The sequence below is a fragment of the Rhinoderma darwinii genome (assembly GCF_050947455.1).
Source record: "Rhinoderma darwinii isolate aRhiDar2 chromosome 2 unlocalized genomic scaffold, aRhiDar2.hap1 SUPER_2_unloc_56, whole genome shotgun sequence".
NCBI classification, from domain to species: domain Eukaryota; kingdom Metazoa; phylum Chordata; class Amphibia; order Anura; family Rhinodermatidae; genus Rhinoderma; species Rhinoderma darwinii.
The window spans coordinates 39,375-53,668 of NW_027461725.1; the positions used below are offsets into that span (position 1 = coordinate 39,375).

Genomic DNA, 14,294 nt, shown 5'->3' on the forward strand with positions numbered 1-14,294 from the left:
TAGGTAGTTAGGTCTTTTCTATTTGCATCACCCCCCTGCCGGCACTCTCCTTCTCTTATGCAGTTAAAATCACCCCCTACCAGCAGGGGGGTAGACCCAACACAAAACAGTGGTAATATATTAAAAAGTTCTGCCCGCTCCTGTTTGTCAGGAGGGGCATACACATTTAAAATACGAATTAAAAGTCCATTAATATGTAGGTGGGTTAAAACAGCTCTGCCGGGCATAATCTCAATCACATTTTGTATGGAAATAAAACGGCCACGGCAGAGTAATCCCACACCTGAAGAACGACAGTCATTGGCTCCAGACCACACCGAAGGGCCCAGCTTCCAGTCTTGTTTTAAATCCATATAGTCCATGCTGTTAGGGATTCCACACTCCTGCAGTAGGCAAAAATCAAAGTCCATTGTCTCAAGAAAAGAAAATAAAGCAGCCCTGCGAACAGGGCTCTTTAGGGACCTCACATTCAGTGAGGAGAATTTTAGGGTACTAGAAGGCATCGCTTATGGAGAGTCAGTGTCCACCTCTGAGGAGCCCGACCCCGATATACTCTGGGAGTCAGGCTGCCCCGCATCCGGGGACGCGAACTCCAAGATGTTCACAGGGTCAGAGCCGGATAGATGTTTAGACCCGACTCTTCCCCTGAATTCGCTTTCATCCGAGCTGCGGCATAGTGTTTTCCTCTTAATTGTGGACACGTCCTCTTCTCTCGTCCTCTTCCCCGTACTGGATAAATCCATACGCGCTCCGTCCTCGTCCTCCTCACTCGATGTCTCCTCGGTCTCCTGGCTGATGTCATCTCCGTCACGATCTCCGGCCTCTGCTACCTCAGGTGCGGCTACAGGTCTCTCCGGATCGCTGGTCATCTCGGGTTGCTCAGGAGCCTGTGAGGTCCCTTCCTTCTTTCTCATCATTCCGCCTACTGCATCTAAAGCCGTCTGCATCCGACCCTCTATTGGCGTAACAAGAGGGACGGACTCTAGCTCCCCAGCCGATCGGTGGCGGCTGGTGCTTGGGGTATCCCGCAAGGAGCCCCTGCGTCTGGACTCCTTATTTGGCTCTTCACCAGCCACCATCTCTGCCCAGTCCCCTTTCGTGGGTATCGAGGACCGGCGAGACTTTTTTCCGACCGGTTCCGGGTTGGAGCTTGGGGCCTTCATTACAGAGCTAGAACAGCCCTGCTCGGCCCCCTTGGAATCCCTAGGACCACCCTCCACACGTGGAGTGGAGGGTATTGGCCCTGACCCTTCGGTAGGTCCCGGGGCATTACCAGCAGTGCCCACACCTGTTGCAGGCTGCTGCCCTGGCCCCGGTCGGGGTGGCCCAGGTTTGGGTTCACCCCTCAATGACTGCGTTCTCTTTGGACAATCTTTGTACATGTGTCCTGTCTCCCCGCACAGGTTACACATGGTGCTGGAACTGCACTTGGAGGCCACGTGCCCAAGGCCTCCACATTTGTTACAGCGTATGACATGACCTTCACTGCATGCGTCTTTTGTATGTCCATACGACTGGCAGTTCCAGCAGAACCGGGGCATCTGGGGGTAAAAGAGATAACCCCGGTTCCTCCCAATGGCAAAGTTGGCTGGCGGATGTACAAAGCCTCGTATGCCACTTGGGTCTTGGAAGAACTTCACGAAGTACTTCCGTTTGCCATTCCAGAAGCCCTCTGCATTTTTTACTTCATGGCTGAAGTGTATCTCTTTACAATATCGCCCTAGGAAAATCTCGATGTCCCTGGCAGGGACAAACGGGCTATGCATCACCACGACGAGTGGAATGGATTCCTCGCCGTAGAGGAACGAGAAATTGAGCCCGTCCAGGCGCTCATCTGTCTGGTCCGCACCAGACAGGGCTGCACAGATGGTGTCGCAGCAGGCCGCGGTACAAAAGGAGATGGTATATCGTCCGCGGCCTTCCTGGTCATTAAGACACAGGATATTCTCCCGTCTGAGGCCGAAGAAGCCAAGCAAGATTTCCCCTACTATGAACTTCAGGTTCCTCCGCTGGCGATGTTTCTCCTCGACCTCAATCCGGATAGATTGTCGCAACTGGGTCTCCCCAGTCACGAATCCGTATGTGAACGGCATCACAGCTTGTCCCAACACAGCTTGTCGCAACAAGGAATCGCCCTTCTAGGCCGTCCGGCGCAAGCCGTCCGCCTAGTGATCCCTTCTCGTTGCCTGAGGACTAGTCCGACTACCCAATAGCTGCAGGGGGGTGAAGTCAAGGCGATAAACCTGTGACGATCCCCCCAGGCCAAGTAGCCGGGTACCCCAGGCACCTTCTGACAAAACCTCCTGTATAAATACACTTGGTCTTAGCCAAAAGGCCGAGAAGCGATAACCCGAACGGGCCGCGCGTTGCCCGAGCCTGCCCGATACTGCTGTTCAGCCCTTGCAGCGATTCAGCCTACTTCTAGGCAATTCCATGGGGCCCTGCAGGCTCACACACTCACAGCTACACGGGAGGTGAATAAAGGCCGGAGAGGAAGCCAGACAGGATTTGCTTCTTTTGCTTGCACCACAATGCAGTGCTGAAAGAGGAGGAATCTACATAAAATCGCCTTCCTGGCAACGCCCAAATGCCCTGCTGCCATGCAGATAAACACTGGCAGCGGCAGCAAGTGCATGCCCACAGCCACCCCTTGTTCCTTCACACCTTGTATCAGCTGTAATCCAGTCCAGTCCAGTGCTGCCTGCTGAGCAGCACTGACCAACACTGCCTGGGCCCAGGCTTTTATCTCTGAGGCCCCATTATGATGTCAGAAAGCTGGCTCTGGCTCCTCAGGGCTCCACTATGACACGTGCAAAGTTCCGTCTGAACTTTATATAAGACGGTGCGGCTCAGTCAGTCACTCAGTGTTGCCTGAGAGGGCAACACTGCAACAGCCGGCCGCCAGGCTGTCTTTTTTTGCACAGCTAGTTGCCTCCAGGAGGCCACAAGAGGGAGACAAGGGACTGCAAAATGGAAAATAAGCATCCACCAACTTTACAGACAACTTCTCCTTGCTCCTACAACCTCCATCCTTGCACAGTTTGTTATTCTTCTAGGTAACATAGTAACAAATCCAAATTGCTGCTCTCTTTGTAGGCAAGCAAGGCTTTGTTGCAACTGCAATTCTTACTCCTTCTTGAAATGTAGGGACGACAGTACATTCCATCACATCCATCTAGTGTACACAGGTAGGTCCATTGTGGCGGGCGGGCGGGCGGGCGGCTTTAATGGCTGTTTGCTGTTCCCCTACTCCACTCCACTATTTGACTGTGGTGCTGCATCAATCAGTGGCTGGCTCAGGTGCAGCTCTTTAACTTACCTAAAAGGGAGGGCGGAGAGAAGACAAGGAAGGTGAATGAGCTGTTCCAATGTGAAATGCCGGAAACACAGACACACAGACGACACAAAACAAGAGGTGGCAATGTATTCATTAATTGCATTTAATCAATTAGCTCATTATCACTCATGCATTGTCCAACAGGTGTTGAAATAATGGGATTAAAAGGGGAGATCCCTTCAGAAAGACAGAAACAATGGCAAACACAAAAAACACTTTTGGAATCTGATTTTAGTCAACACATAAGGAAAGGGTGCACCGGTCCTGGAAATACTGCAATACCAGGTCAATGCGTGGAGTGGACAGAGCAAGCTCTATTTCCATCTCCCTGTTCTAAAAATCCATTTAATATATGGTCCCCAGATAGGGGACGTATCAGATATTAAACTGATAAGAACAGATACTACACTTGATCTTAGCCAAAAGGCCGAGAAGCGATAACCCGAACGGGCCGCGCGTTGCCCGAGCCTGCCCGATACTGCTGTTCAGCCCTTGCAGCGATTCAGCCTACTTCTAGGCAATTCCATGGGGCCCTGCAGGCTCACACACTCACAGCTACACGGGAGGTGAATAAAGGCCGGAGAGGAAGCCAGACAGGATTTGCTTCTTTTGCTTGCACCACAATGCAGTGCTGAAAGAGGAGGAATCTACATAAAAACGCCTTCCTGGCAACGCCCAAATGCCCTGCTGCCATGCAGATAAACACTGGCAGCGGCAGCAAGTGCATGCCCACAGCCACCCCTTGTTCCTTCACACCTTGTATCAGCTGTAATCCAGTCCAGTCCAGTGCTGCCTGCTGAGCAGCACTGACCAACACTGCCTGGGCCCAGGCTTTTATCTCTGAGGCCCCATTATGATGTCAGAAAGCTGGCTCTGGCTCCTCAGGGCTCCACTATGACACGTGCAAAGTTCCGTCTGAACTTTATATAAGACGGTGCGGCTCAGTCAGTCACTCAGTGTTGCCTGAGAGGGCAACACTGCAACAGCCGGCCGCCAGGCTGTCTTTTTTTGCACAGCTAGTTGCCTCCAGGAGGCCACAAGAGGGAGACGAGGGACTGCAAAATGGAAAATAAGCATCCACCAACTTTACAGACAACTTCTCCTTGCTCCTACAACCTCCATCCTTGCACAGTTTGTTATTCTTCTAGGTAACATAGTAACAAATCCAAATTGCTGCTCTCTTTGTAGGCAAGCAAGGCTTTGTTGCAACTGCAATTCTTACTCCTTCTTGAAATGTATGGACGACAGTACATTCCATCACATCCATCTAGTGTACACAGGTAGGTCCATTGTGGCGGGCGGGCGGGCGGGCGGCTTTAATGGCTGTTTGCTGTTCCCCTACTCCACTCCACTATTTGACTGTGGTGCTGCATCAATCAGTGGCTGGCTCAGGTGCAGCTCTTTAACTTACCTAAAAGGGAGGGCGGAGAGAAGACAAGGAAGGTGAATGAGCTGTTCCAATGTGAAATGCCGGAAACACAGACACACAGACGACACAAAACAAGAGGTGGCAATGTATTCATTAATTGCATTTAATCAATTAGCTCATTATCACTCATGCATTGTCCAACAGGTGTTGAAATAATGGGATTAAAAGGGGAGATCCCTTCAGAAAGACAGAAACAATGGCAAACACAAAAAACACTTTTGGAATCTGATTTTAGTCAACACATAAGGAAAGGGTGCACCGGTCCTGGAAATACTGCAATACCAGGTCAATGCGTGGAGTGGACAGAGCAAGCTCTATTTCCATCTCCCTGTTCTAAAAATCCATTTAATATATGGTCCCCAGATAGGGGACGTATCAGATATTAAACTGATAAGAACAGATACTACACTTGATCTTAGCCAAAAGGCCGAGAAGCGATAACCCGAACGGGCCGCGCGTTGCCCGAGCCTGCCCGATACTGCTGTTCAGCCCTTGCAGCGATTCAGCCTACTTCTAGGCAATTCCATGGGGCCCTGCAGGCTCACACACTCACAGCTACACGGGAGGTGAATAAAGGCCGGAGAGGAAGCCAGACAGGATTTGCTTCTTTTGCTTGCACCACAATGCAGTGCTGAAAGAGGAGGAATCTACATAAAAACGCCTTCCTGGCAACGCCCAAATGCCCTGCTGCCATGCAGATAAACACTGGCAGCGGCAGCCAGTGCATGCCCACAGCCACCCCTTGTTCCTTCACACCTTGTATCAGCTGTAATCCAGTCCAGTCCAGTGCTGCCTGCTGAGCAGCACTGACCAACACTGCCTGGGCCCAGGCTTTTATCTCTGAGGCCCCATTATGATGTCAGAAAGCTGGCTCTGGCTCCTCAGGGCTCCACTATGACACGTGCAAAGTTCCGTCTGAACTTTATATAAGACGGTGCGGCTCAGTCAGTCACTCAGTGTTGCCTGAGAGGGCAACACTGCAACAGCCGGCCGCCAGGCTGTCTTTTTTTGCACAGCTAGTTGCCTCCAGGAGGCCACAAGAGGGAGACGAGGGACTGCAAAATGGAAAATAAGCATCCACCAACTTTACAGACAACTTCTCCTTGCTCCTACAACCTCCATCCTTGCACAGTTTGTTATTCTTCTAGGTAACATAGTAACAAATCCAAATTGCTGCTCTCTTTGTAGGCAAGCAAGGCTTTGTTGCAACTGCAATTCTTACTCCTTCTTGAAATGTAGGGACAACAGTACATTCCATCACATCCATCTAGTGTACACAGGTAGGTCCATTGTGGCGGGCGGGCGGCTTTAATGGCTGTTTGCTGTTCCCCTACTCCACTCCACTATTTGACTGTGGTGCTGCATCAATCAGTGGCTGGCTCAGGTGCAGCTCTTTAACTTACCTAAAAGGGAGGGCGGAGAGAAGACAAGGAAGGTGAATGAGCTGTTCCAATGTGAAATGCCGGAAACACAGACACACAGACGACACAAAACAAGAGGTGGCAATGTATTCATTAATTGCATTTAATCAATTAGCTCATTATCACTCATGCATTGTCCAACAGGTGTTGAAATAATGGGATTAAAAGGGGAGATCCCTTCAGAAAGACAGAAACAATGGCAAACACAAAAAACACTTTTGGAATCTGATTTTAGTCAACACATAAGGAAAGGGTGCACCGGTCCTGGAAATACTGCAATACCAGGTCAATGCGTGGAGTGGACAGAGCAAGCTCTATTTCCATCTCCCTGTTCTAAAAATCCATTTAATATATGGTCCCCAGATAGGGGACGTATCAGATATTAAACTGATAAGAACAGATACTACACTTGATCTTAGCCAAAAGGCCGAGAAGCGATAACCCGAACGGGCCGCGCGTTGCCCGAGCCTGCCCGATACTGCTGTTCAGCCCTTGCAGCGATTCAGCCTACTTCTAGGCAATTCCATGGGGCCCTGCAGGCTCACACACTCACAGCTACACGGGAGGTGAATAAAGGCCGGAGAGGAAGCCAGACAGGATTTGCTTCTTTTGCTTGCACCACAATGCAGTGCTGAAAGAGGAGGAATCTACATAAAAACGCCTTCCTGGCAACGCCCAAATGCCCTGCTGCCATGCAGATAAACACTGGCAGCGGCAGCAAGTGCATGCCCACAGCCACCCCTTGTTCCTTCACACCTTGTATCAGCTGTAATCCAGTCCAGTCCAGTGCTGCCTGCTGAGCAGCACTGACCAACACTGCCTGGGCCCAGGCTTTTATCTTTGAGGCCCCATTATGATGTCAGAAAGCTGGCTCTGGCTCCTCAGGGCTCCACTATGACACGTGCAAAGTTCCGTCTGAACTTTATATAAGACGGTGCGGCTCAGTCAGTCACTCAGTGTTGCCTGAGAGGGCAACACTGCAACAGCCGGCCGCCAGGCTGTCTTTTTTTGCACAGCTAGTTGCCTCCAGGAGGCCACAAGAGGGAGACGAGGGACTGCAAAATGGAAAATAAGCATCCACCAACTTTACAGACAACTTCTCCTTGCTCCTACAACCTCCATCCTTGCACAGTTTGTTATTCTTCTAGGTAACATAGTAACAAATCCAAATTGCTGCTCTCTTTGTAGGCAAGCAAGGCTTTGTTGCAACTGCAATTCTTACTCCTTCTTGAAATGTAGGGACAACAGTACATTCCATCACATCCATCTAGTGTACACAGGTAGGTCCATTGTGGCGGGCGGGCGGCTTTAATGGCTGTTTGCTGTTCCCCTACTCCACTCCACTATTTGACTGTGGTGCTGCATCAATCAGTGGCTGGCTCAGGTGCAGCTCTTTAACTTACCTAAAAGGGAGGGCGGAGAGAAGACAAGGAAGGTGAATGAGCTGTTCCAATGTGAAATGCCGGAAACACAGACACACAGACGACACAAAACAAGAGGTGGCAATGTATTCATTAATTGCATTTAATCAATTAGCTCATTATCACTCATGCATTGTCCAACAGGTGTTGAAATAATGGGATTAAAAGGGGAGATCCCTTCAGAAAGACAGAAACAATGGCAAACACAAAAAACACTTTTGGAATCTGATTTTAGTCAACACATAAGGAAAGGGTGCACCGGTCCTGGAAATACTGCAATACCAGGTCAATGCGTGGAGTGGACAGAGCAAGCTCTATTTCCATCTCCCTGTTCTAAAAATCCATTTAATATATGGTCCCCAGATAGGGGACGTATCAGATATTAAACTGATAAGAACAGATACTACACTTGATCTTAGCCAAAAGGCCGAGAAGCGATAACCCGAACGGGCCGCGCGTTGCCCGAGCCTGCCCGATACTGCTGTTCAGCCCTTGCAGCGATTCAGCCTACTTCTAGGCAATTCCATGGGGCCCTGCAGGCTCACACACTCACAGCTACACGGGAGGTGAATAAAGGCCGGAGAGGAAGCCAGACAGGATTTGCTTCTTTTGCTTGCACCACAATGCAGTGCTGAAAGAGGAGGAATCTACATAAAAACGCCTTCCTGGCAACGCCCAAATGCCCTGCTGCCATGCAGATAAACACTGGCAGCGGCAGCCAGTGCATGCCCACAGCCACCCCTTGTTCCTTCACACCTTGTATCAGCTGTAATCCAGTCCAGTCCAGTGCTGCCTGCTGAGCAGCACTGACCAACACTGCCTGGGCCCAGGCTTTTATCTCTGAGGCCCCATTATGATGTCAGAAAGCTGGCTCTGGCTCCTCAGGGCTCCACTATGACACGTGCAAAGTTCCGTCTGAACTTTATATAAGACGGTGCGGCTCAGTCAGTCACTCAGTGTTGCCTGAGAGGGCAACACTGCAACAGCCGGCCGCCAGGCTGTCTTTTTTTGCACAGCTAGTTGCCTCCAGGAGGCCACAAGAGGGAGACAAGGGACTGCAAAATGGAAAATAAGCATCCACCAACTTTACAGACAACTTCTCCTTGCTCCTACAACCTCCATCCTTGCACAGTTTGTTATTCTTCTAGGTAACATAGTAACAAATCCAAATTGCTGCTCTCTTTGTAGGCAAGCAAGGCTTTGTTGCAACTGCAATTCTTACTCCTTCTTGAAATGTAGGGACGACAGTACATTCCATCACATCCATCTAGTGTACACAGGTAGGTCCATTGTGGCGGGCGGGCGGGCGGGCGGCTTTAATGGCTGTTTGCTGTTCCCCTACTCCACTCCACTATTTGACTGTGGTGCTGCATCAATCAGTGGCTGGCTCAGGTGCAGCTCTTTAACTTACCTAAAAGGGAGGGCGGAGAGAAGACAAGGAAGGTGAATGAGCTGTTCCAATGTGAAATGCCGGAAACACAGACACACAGACGACACAAAACAAGAGGTGGCAATGTATTCATTAATTGCATTTAATCAATTAGCTCATTATCACTCATGCATTGTCCAACAGGTGTTGAAATAATGGGATTAAAAGGGGAGATCCCTTCAGAAAGACAGAAACAATGGCAAACACAAAAAACACTTTTGGAATCTGATTTTAGTCAACACATAAGGAAAGGGTGCACCGGTCCTGGAAATACTGCAATACCAGGTCAATGCGTGGAGTGGACAGAGCAAGCTCTATTTCCTTCTCCCTGTTCTAAAAATCCATTTAATATATGGTCCCCAGATAGGGGACGTATCAGATATTAAAATGATAAGAACAGATACTACACTTGATCTTAGCCAAAAGGCCGAGAAGCGATAACCCGAACGGGCCGCGCGTTGCCCGAGCCTGCCCGATACTGCTGTTCAGCCCTTGCAGCGATTCAGCCTACTTCTAGGCAATTCCATGGGGCCCTGCAGGCTCACACACTCACAGCTACACGGGAGGTGAATAAAGGCCGGAGAGGAAGCCAGACAGGATTTGCTTCTTTTGCTTGCACCACAATGCAGTGCTGAAAGAGGAGGAATCTACATAAAAACACCTTCCTGGCAACGCCCAAATGCCCTGCTGCCATGCAGATAAACACTGGCAGCGGCAGCCAGTGCATGCCCACAGCCACCCCTTGTTCCTTCACACCTTGTATCAGCTGTAATCCAGTCCAGTCCAGTGCTGCCTGCTGAGCAGCACTGACCAACACTGCCTGGGCCCAGGCTTTTATCTCTGAGGCCCCATTATGATGTCAGAAAGCTGGCTCTGGCTCCTCAGGGCTCCACTATGACACGTGCAAAGTTCCGTCTGAACTTTATATAAGACGGTGCGGCTCAGTCAGTCACTCAGTGTTGCCTGAGAGGGCAACACTGCAACAGCCGGCCGCCAGGCTGTCTTTTTTTGCACAGCTAGTTGCCTCCAGGAGGCCACAAGAGGGAGACGAGGGACTGCAAAATGGAAAATAAGCATCCACCAACTTTACAGACAACTTCTCCTTGCTCCTACAACCTCCATCCTTGCACAGTTTGTTATTCTTCTAGGTAACATAGTAACAAATCCAAATTGCTGCTATCTTTGTAGGCAAGCAAGGCTTTGTTGCAACTGCAATTCTTACTCCTTCTTGAAATGTAGGGACGACAGTACATTCCATCACATCCATCTAGTGTACACAGGTAGGTCCATTGTGGCGGGCGGGCGGGCGGCTTTAATGGCTGTTTGCTGTTCCCCTACTCCACTCCACTATTTGACTGTGGTGCTGCATCAATCAGTGGCTGGCTCAGGTGCAGCTCTTTAACTTACCTAAAAGGGAGGGCGGAGAGAAGACAAGGAAGGTGAATGAGCTGTTCCAATGTTAAATGCCGGAAACACAGACACACAGACGACACAAAACAAGAGGTGGCAATGTATTCATTAATTGCATTTAATCAATTAGCTCATTATCACTCATGCATTGTCCAACAGGTGTTGAAATAATGGGATTAAAAGGGGAGATCCCTTCAGAAAGACAGAAACAATGGCAAACACAAAAAACACTTTTGGAATCTGATTTTAGTCAACACATAAGGAAAGGGTGCACCGGTCCTGGAAATACTGCAATACCAGGTCAATGCGTGGAGTGGACAGAGCAAGCTCTATTTCCATCTCCCTGTTCTAAAAATCCATTTAATATATGGTCCCCAGATAGGGGACGTATCAGATATTAAACTGATAAGAACAGATACTACACTTGATCTTAGCCAAAAGGCCGAGAAGCGATAACTCGAACGGGCCGCGCGTTGCCCGAGCCTGCCCGATACTGCTGTTCAGCCCTTGCAGCGATTCAGCCTACTTCTAGGCAATTCCATGGGGCCCTGCAGGCTCACACACTCACAGCTACACGGGAGGTGAATAAAGGCCGGAGAGGAAGCCAGACAGGATTTGCTTCTTTTGCTTGCACCACAATGCAGTGCTGAAAGAGGAGGAATCTACATAAAAACGCCTTCCTGGCAACGCCCAAATGCCCTGCTGCCATGCAGATAAACACTGGCAGCGGCAGCCAGTGCATGCCCACAGCCACCCCTTGTTCCTTCACACCTTGTATCAGCTGTAATCCAGTCCAGTCCAGTGCTGCCTGCTGAGCAGCACTGACCAACACTGCCTGGGCCCAGGCTTTTATCTCTGAGGCCCCATTATGATGTCAGAAAGCTGGCTCTGGCTCCTCAGGGCTCCACTATGACACGTGCAAAGTTCCGTCTGAACTTTATATAAGACGGTGCGGCTCAGTCAGTCACTCAGTGTTGCCTGAGAGGGCAACACTGCAACAGCCGGCCGCCAGGCTGTCTTTTTTTGCACAGCTAGTTGCCTCCAGGAGGCCACAAGAGGGAGACAAGGGACTGCAAAATGGAAAATAAGCGTCCACCAACTTTACAGACAACTTCTCCTTGCTCCTACAACCTCCATCCTTGCACAGTTTGTTATTCTTCTAGGTAACATAGTAACAAATCCAAATTGCTGCTCTCTTTGTAGGCAAGCAAGGCTTTGTTGCAACTGCAATTCTTACTCCTTCTTGAAATGTAGGGACGACAGTACATTCCATCACATCCATCTAGTGTACACAGGTAGGTCCATTGTGGCGGGCGGGCGGCTTTAATGGCTGTTTGCTGTTCCCCTACTCCACTCCACTATTTGACTGTGGTGCTGCATCAATCAGTGGCTGGCTCAGGTGCAGCTCTTTAACTTACCTAAAAGGGAGGGCGGAGAGAAGACAAGGAAGGTGAATGAGCTGTTCCAATGTGAAATGCCGGAAACACAGACACACAGACGACACAAAACAAGAGGTGGCAATGTATTCATTAATTGCATTTAATCAATTAGCTCATTATCACTCATGCATTGTCCAACAGGTGTTGAAATAATGGGATTAAAAGGGGAGATCCCTTCAGAAAGACAGAAACAATGGCAAACACAAAAAACACTTTTGGAATCTGATTTTAGTCAACACATAAGGAAAGGGTGCACCGGTCCTGGAAATACTGCAATACCAGGTCAATGCGTGGAGTGGACAGAGCAAGCTCTATTTCCATCTCCCTGTTCTAAAAATCCATTTAATATATGGTCCCCAGATAGGGGACGTATCAGATGTTAAACTGATAAGAACAGATACTACACTTGATCTTAGCCAAAAGGCCGAGAAGCGATAACCCGAACGGGCCGCGCGTTGCCCGAGCCTGCCCGATACTGCTGTTCAACCCTTGCAGCGATTCAGCCTACTTCTAGGCAATTCCATGGGGCCCTGCAGGCTCACACACTCACAACTACACGGGAGGTGAATAAAGGCCGGAGAGGAAGCCAGACAGGATTTGCTTCTTTTGCTTGCACCACAATGCAGTGCTGAAAGAGGAGGAATCTACATAAAAACGCCTTCCTGGCAACGCCCAAATGCCCTGCTGCCATGCAGATAAACACTGGCAGCGGCAGCAAGTGCATGCCCACAGCCACCCCTTGTTCCTTCACACCTTGTATCAGCTGTAATCCAGTCCAGTCCAGTGCTGCCTGCTGAGCAGCACTGACCAACACTGCCTGGGCCCAGGCTTTTATCTCTGAGGCCCCATTATGATGTCAGAAAGCTGGCTCTGGCTCCTCAGGGCTCCACTATGACACGTGCAAAGTTCCGTCTGAACTTTATATAAGACGGTGAGGCTCAGTCAGTCACTCAGTGTTGCCTGAGAGGGCAACACTGCAACAGCCGGCCGCCAGGCTGTCTTTTTTTGCACAGCTAGTTGCCTCCATTGAGGCCACAAGAGGGAGACAAGGGACTGCAAAATGGAAAATAAGCATCCACCAACTTTACAGACAACTTCTCCTTGCTCCTACAACCTCCATCCTTGCACAGTTTGTTATTCTTCTAGGTAACATAGTAACAAATCCAAATTGCTGCTCTCTTTGTAGGCAAGCAAGGCTTTGTTGCAACTGCAATTCTTACTCCTTATTGAAATGTAGGGACGACAGTACATTCCATCACATCCATCTAGTGTACACAGGTAGGTCCATTGTGGCGGGCGGGCGGGCGGGCGGGCGGGCGGGCGGCTTTAATGGCTGTTTGCTGTTCCCCTACTCCACTCCACTATTTGACTGTGGTGCTGCATCAATCAGTGGCTGGCTCAGGTGCAGCTCTTTAACTTACCTAAAAGGGAGGGCGGAGAGAAGACAAGGAAGGTGAATGAGCTGTTCCAATGTGAAATGCCGGAAACACAGACACACAGACGACACAAAACAAGAGGTGGCAATGTATTCATTAATTGCATTTAATCAATTAGCTCATTATCACTCATGCATTGTCCAACAGGTGTTGAAATAATGGGATTAAAAGGGGAGATCCCTTCAGAAAGACAGAAACAATGGCAAACACAAAAAACACTTTTGGAATCTGATTTTAGTCAACACATAAGGAAAGGGTGCACCGGTCCTGGAAATACTGCAATACCAGGTCAATGCGTGGAGTGGACAGAGCAAGCTCTATTTCCATCTCCCTGTTCTAAAAATCCATTTAATATATGGTCCCCAGATAGGGGACGTATCAGATATTAAACTGATAAGAACAGATACTACACTTGATCTTAGCCAAAAGGCCGAGAAGCGATAACCCGAACGGGCCGCGCGTTGCCCGAGCCTGCCCGATACTGCTGTTCAGCCCTTGCAGCGATTCAGCCTACTTCTAGGCAATTCCATGGGGCCCTGCAGGCTCACACACTCACAGCTACACGGGAGGTGAATAAAGGCCGGAGAGGAAGCCAGACAGGATTTGCTTCTTTTGCTTGCACCACAATGCAGTGCTGAAAGAGGAGGAATCTACATAAAAACGCCTTCCTGGCAACGCCCAAATGCCCTGCTGCCATGCAGATAAACACTGGCAGCGGCAGCAAGTGCATGCCCACAGCTACCCCTTGTTCCTTCACACCTTGTATCAGCTGTAATCCAGTCCAGTCCAGTGCTGCCTGATGAGCAGCACTGACCAACACTGCCTGGGCCCAGGCTTTTATCTCTGAGGCCCCATTATGATGTCAGAAAGCTGGCTCTGGCTCCTCAGGGCTCCACTATGACACGTGCAAAGATCCGTCTGAACTTTATATAAGACGGTGCGGCTCAGTCAGTCACTCAGTGTTGCCTGAGA

At 49.7% G+C, this 14,294-nt stretch overlaps 8 non-coding genes across 8 annotated transcripts; all 8 read right to left on the bottom strand.

The window, feature by feature from the left end:
- Positions 1 to 3,585: 3,585 nt before the first annotated feature.
- LOC142680421 (U2 spliceosomal RNA) lies at positions 3,586 to 3,776 on the bottom strand. Its single transcript, XR_012852912.1, has one exon. It is a non-coding gene; the product is annotated as a U2 spliceosomal RNA (small nuclear RNA).
- A 1,238-nt stretch (positions 3,777 to 5,014) lies between these two features.
- On the bottom strand, positions 5,015 to 5,205 carry LOC142680422 (U2 spliceosomal RNA). Its single transcript, XR_012852913.1, has one exon. It is a non-coding gene; the product is annotated as a U2 spliceosomal RNA (small nuclear RNA).
- Positions 5,206 to 6,435: 1,230 nt separating this feature from the next.
- Positions 6,436 to 6,626, bottom strand: LOC142680423 (U2 spliceosomal RNA). The gene has a single exon (XR_012852914.1). It is a non-coding gene; the product is annotated as a U2 spliceosomal RNA (small nuclear RNA).
- A 1,230-nt stretch (positions 6,627 to 7,856) lies between these two features.
- LOC142680424 (U2 spliceosomal RNA) lies at positions 7,857 to 8,047 on the bottom strand. Its single transcript, XR_012852915.1, has one exon. It is a non-coding gene; the product is annotated as a U2 spliceosomal RNA (small nuclear RNA).
- Positions 8,048 to 9,285: 1,238 nt separating this feature from the next.
- Positions 9,286 to 9,476, bottom strand: LOC142680925 (U2 spliceosomal RNA). Its single transcript, XR_012853324.1, has one exon. It is a non-coding gene; the product is annotated as a U2 spliceosomal RNA (small nuclear RNA).
- Positions 9,477 to 10,710: 1,234 nt separating this feature from the next.
- Positions 10,711 to 10,901, bottom strand: LOC142680425 (U2 spliceosomal RNA). The gene has a single exon (XR_012852916.1). It is a non-coding gene; the product is annotated as a U2 spliceosomal RNA (small nuclear RNA).
- A 1,230-nt stretch (positions 10,902 to 12,131) lies between these two features.
- Positions 12,132 to 12,322, bottom strand: LOC142680788 (U2 spliceosomal RNA). The gene has a single exon (XR_012853212.1). It is a non-coding gene; the product is annotated as a U2 spliceosomal RNA (small nuclear RNA).
- Positions 12,323 to 13,573: 1,251 nt separating this feature from the next.
- Positions 13,574 to 13,764, bottom strand: LOC142680426 (U2 spliceosomal RNA). Its single transcript, XR_012852917.1, has one exon. It is a non-coding gene; the product is annotated as a U2 spliceosomal RNA (small nuclear RNA).
- Positions 13,765 to 14,294: the final 530 nt, after the last annotated feature.